This window comes from Somniosus microcephalus, chromosome 30, assembly GCF_052327205.1.
Source record: "Somniosus microcephalus isolate GS21.2 chromosome 30, FLI_Smic_1.0, whole genome shotgun sequence".
NCBI classification, from domain to species: Eukaryota; Metazoa; Chordata; class Chondrichthyes; order Squaliformes; family Somniosidae; genus Somniosus; species Somniosus microcephalus.
The window spans coordinates 1,961,840-1,967,067 of record NC_141016.1 but is presented as its reverse complement, the minus strand read 5'-3'; the positions used below and the strand labels follow the sequence as shown (position 1 = coordinate 1,967,067).

The 5,228-nt window shown below is 46.7% G+C and overlaps 1 long non-coding RNA gene across 1 annotated transcript; it reads right to left on the bottom strand.

Annotated features, from left to right (window-relative positions):
- Positions 1–588: 588 nt before the first annotated feature.
- Positions 589–4,007, bottom strand: LOC147097852 (uncharacterized). The gene is made up of 2 exons (XR_015074237.1): positions 2,514–4,007; positions 589–2,467 (listed from the first exon to the last, which is right to left on the bottom strand). It is a non-coding gene; the product is annotated as an uncharacterized LOC147097852 (long non-coding RNA).
- Positions 4,008–5,228: the final 1,221 nt, after the last annotated feature.

The window sequence follows — 5,228 nt, the reverse complement described above, 5'->3', positions numbered from 1 at the left end:
CTCACCAAGGCAGCCTGGCTGCAAATTGCTGAGGAGGTCAGTGCAAGGTCGGAGTGTACACGTACCTGGGTGCAATGTAGGAAGAGGTTTAATGATCTGATACGCTCAGCAAAAGTGAGTATAACATCACACTTACCTTCAATCTGCTTCCCATCTCTTCTCATCCCTCATCACTCTGCATTGGCAACCTACTCCTGCACATCCCAACTCACCCGAACATCCCTTGCACCCTCACTCATCCCTCTCTCTCTATGTACAGAATCACTTCACCATCCTACTATGCACCCCTCACACTCGCTCTCACTGTTGTGCAATAACAACTAACAACGCACAGGGAGGGACCTTGGTATTGGCACCTCACTCCATCATAGTCTCCCTCTAAACATCTATGGTATCCATTCTTTACACTCACTCCATCAATCTCTCTGAAACTCCATTTGTGTTCCTCATTGCAGGAAAAGAGAGCCCACAATAAGAGGAGAGAGTGTCAGGGTTGGGGAGCCACGGGGCCGTATAAATACGAGGCCGTGCTCTCCAGGCAAAGGTAGGATCTGGACCCAAGTGCAGAAACCAGACAAGAGACAAATATACAATACTTTGTTTGAACTTTACTAAATTCACACATAACCAGATTAACACAAGGGACACAGCAATATACATAAGAACTAGAGACAAGAGAACTAGAGACAAGTTACAAGACAGCTAGTCAAGATAGGAACTCAGGACAGCTTCCATGAGGAAGCCCACTTGTCTATACTGAGCTTGCAACAAGCTACCACAAGGGGCAACCGGCTTGCCGAGGCACAACTCCAGACAAGCTACCCCGAGGGTAATCGGCTTATCAATGCAAGGCTCAAGACAAGATCCCAACGGCTCCCACATAGCAACACGCTAGTCCAAACAGCACCTTACCAAGACAAGCAGCTCAACAGAACAAGACTTAAATACATCTTAAATCCAGAAACAAGAACACAGACTTAGATACATAACTCGAGAGAACTAGAACACAAACTTAGATACATAACTCGAGAGAACTAGAACACAGACTTAGATACATAGCTCAAGAGAACTAGAACACAGACTTAGATACATAGCTCAAGAGAACTATGGCAGCCAGCTTGTGAAGGCAAGCTGCCATAGAGGAAAGGCTAGTCACACAGAGAACCTAGTCAAGACAAGGAACATTGTCAAGACTAACTCCCTGGTTCACCCTAGTGAGGACTGAGCACTGAGTGAAACAACAACAGAACTTATATACCAAGAAAACCAGGTGCCACCCATAAACAGCTAACCGGCTGTTTAAGACTAACAGGGTTAGAAACAATTAACACCAAAAACTAGGACAATTAACAAAGGAACAAAACAAGTGAAGGTGCCATCTAGAGGTTACAAAAAGGAACTGACTGGCACCCTCACAGGACCCCCTCCCCAAGGAACGGCTCCTGACGTTCCAAACACAGGGCTCGAGAGAGAGAGACAAACAGGAGCTCGAGAGGCACAGGACACGAAAGACACTGGGCGCTAAGACACTGGGCGCTAAGACACTGGGCGCTAAGACACTGGGCGCTCATTTAAATGAACATAGAGCAAATACTTAAATTCTCTAAACTTCTGAATTAGTGGTATGGATAACCAAGTGGGGAAAAGACTTAAAGGCTTAAGCTAGATCAATCCAAAGTCACACGTGTAAAACAGAGACAGCCACACACCCTCCAGGGCATTTAGAACCAAGTCAAAAAACTGAAAGTCTGTTTTAATACACATGGCGAATCTTCTTAGCTTCTCAAGCCATGATATCTTCCATTCCAACTTTTCATGAACTGCAGATGTTCAGAAATCTCAAGACGAAATCATCCTCTTCATCCACTAGCAGCAGGGACATGTCGTGGCAATCATATGACCAAAATCTTTGTAAACAACAGAGTCATCATTCTCCAAAGTTAGCACGCTCAATGGATTATATTCCGAAGGGATCCAAGAAGGGCGAAGACTCGAGAATCTAACTTGTCCAAGAGAGCTTGAGAATGCAATAGTCCAGGAAGCTTGAGAATTTACTTGGGATTTAACACAGAAGGCCCAGGAAGAGCTTGAGAGTTTAACACAGTAATGGTCCAGTAGCCTTGAAAATTCACTTGAATTTAACATAGGAGACCTGAAAGTTCTCAAAAATTCTAACACAGTAGAGACTCAGGAAGCTTGAAAATTTACTTGGGATTTAACACAGAAGGCCCAGGAAGCTTGAGAATTTACTTGGGGGTCTAACAGTAGAGGCCCAAGAGACTTGAAAATTTACTTGGGGTTTAACACAGTAGAGGCCCAGGAAGCTTGAGAGCTTTACCTGGGGGTCTAACAGTAGAGGCCCAAGAAACTTGAGAGATCAACTTGAAAATATAACAAAGGCCCAGAAAACTTGAAAGTTTGCTCAAAATTCTAACACAATGAAGGTCCAAGAGACTTGAGAGTTCACCTGGGGGGTCGAACACAATAGAGGCCCAGGAGACTTGAGAGTTCACCTGGGGGTCTAAATACAGTAACAGCCCAGGAGACTCAAATTTTACTTGAAAGTTTAACACTATGAAGGCCCAGGAGACTCGAAAGTTCACACAAAAATTTAAACACAGGAGACTTGAAATTTTAACACAGTGGGGGGTCTTACTCCTAGAAGACTCAAAAAATTGCCCAAGAGAACTAAAAAATTTAACTCGAGAATTTATATCGCCTAAGAGAACTTGAAATTTTAACTCGAGAATTTCAGACCTTAGCCGGTTGGTTTCTGCTGGGTCTATGTATGGCTCAGTCCTACTGTCAGGGGGTGGGGAGCCACGGGGCCGTATAAATACGAGGCCGTGCTCTCCAGGCAAAGGTAGGATCTGGACCCAAGTGCAGAAACCAGACAAGAGACAAATATACAATACTTTGTTTGAACTTTACTAAATTCACACATAACCAGATTAACACAAGGGACACAGCAATATACATAAGAACTAGAGACAAGAGAACTAGAGACAAGTTACAAGACAGCTAGTCAAGATAGGAACTCAGGACAGCTTCCATGAGGAAGCCCACTTGTCTATACTGAGCTTGCAACAAGCTACCACAAGGGGCAACCGGCTTGCCGAGGCACAACTCCAGACAAGCTACCCCGAGGGTAATCGGCTTATCAATGCAAGGCTCAAGACAAGATCCCAACGGCTCCCACATAGCAACACGCTAGTCCAAACAGCACCTTACCAAGACAAGCAGCTCAACAGAACAAGACTTAAATACATCTTAAATCCAGAAACAAGAACACAGACTTAGATACATAACTCGAGAGAACTAGAACACAAACTTAGATACATAACTCGAGAGAACTAGAACACAGACTTAGATACATAGCTCAAGAGAACTAGAACACAGACTTAGATACATAGCTCAAGAGAACTATGGCAGCCAGCTTGTGAAGGCAAGCTGCCATAGAGGAAAGGCTAGTCACACAGAGAACCTAGTCAAGACAAGGAACATTGTCAAGACTAACTCCCTGGTTCACCCTAGTGAGGACTGAGCACTGAGTGAAACAACAACAGAACTTATATACCAAGAAAACCAGGTGCCACCCATAAACAGCTAACCGGCTGTTTAAGACTAACAGGGTTAGAAACAATTAACACCAAAAACTAGGACAATTAACAAAGGAACAAAACAAGTGAAGGTGCCATCTAGAGGTTACAAAAAGGAACTGACTGGCACCCTCACAGAGAGGGAGGACAGGAGGAGGCCCACCATCCATGGCGCATCTAATTCACGCTGAGGAGGCAGCTCTGGAGATCGTTGGAGAGGAGCTGGAAGTGGGGGACGGAGAGATGAGCGCAGTACAGCAAGCTGGTGACTGAATTGATTTCCAACCCTCTGATTTTGCATTCACGAGTGACTCATATGGGATCTGATGTTCATAGAAAGTGAGTGCTGATCATCTGCACAATGGGATGTGTCTTGAACCTACATATCACATGTCTCACTTATGCCTTTACTCCCTCACAGGACCATCGAGATCCCCCTCCCCACTGTCCTGGAGGAAGAGCAGGAGGACTCCTCAGAGGAACCTCCAGCCTCTGAGGGAGCAGCGTCAGCAGAAATGAGCGCACCCATCACCAGCGCAGAGACGCACACCTCGGTGGGTCGTTGCGAGATAGAGTAGTGTATTCACCTGATGTATCACAGCTCACAAGTGAGCAGGAGCAGATGGTGGAAACAGTGACAGCTGTGGAAAGTCCTCATCGGAGGCCGCAGGACGCTCCTAGATCTGCTCAGCTGCATGCAGACGCTGTGCCTCGGGGGCCATCCAGAAAGAGAGCGGTGCTGGAGCTTCAGGACCAAGTGCAGGAGGCTCTGACTGGGTTTGCAACCATGGTAACTGCGAGTGTGCAGAGAATAGAGGAGTCCATCTCAAACATAAGCAGTGCCATGGTGCACGCAATGGCGAATGTAGGTGCCGCGATGGAAAGGATGGCAACCTCCTTGGAGGACATAAATTGCCAGACACAGATCAACATGGTGACTCTTCTAGATAGATGGTCAGCTATAGATGGGCATCTATCGTGGAGAGGAGCCAGAGGTACATAGACGTCCCTGTTATGAGGACTGTCAGTACAGAGACGGGTCCTCATGGCCCCACTGATGTGCAGCAAGGTGCTCTCCAGCTACTTGCTAGCAGTGAAGTGCGGATGACCCATGAGAGGGATGGTGGTGGTTGAGAACAAGGAAGTGGGGGCTCCTCTCCAAGCGCTCACACTCCCATGCCACTGCCGAGCCCTCGGTCAGAGCCCCAGATGCCTCCCCGGACAGTGATGGCCAACTCTGCCTCTGCACAGCCGCAGGAGGAGCAGACTTTGGCGGAGCCCTCCAAGGCTCCAAAACCCAGAGGATGGCCACCAAAGGTGTCTAAGCAGGCGCAGCAGGGACGTGAGAAAGCTGCCTCTACATCTGCTGAAGCCACAGGGGAAGCACCATGTAGAAGCACACGTAAGAGAAAGTTAACACACAAGGGTAGTCACTTGGGTGTTTTCATATAAACCACAGTTACGTTTGTGCTCTTTATTTTTATTGTATTAAAGTAATGCGATGTGAATGTTTCAATGCGTTGCCCTATTTGTGCTCAGAAATGGAAGTGACACAGTGAGGGATGGCTTTCATCTGCAGTAATGGTGGGGATAGTGATAGGAATGCACAGTTCATTGCACAGTGGAATG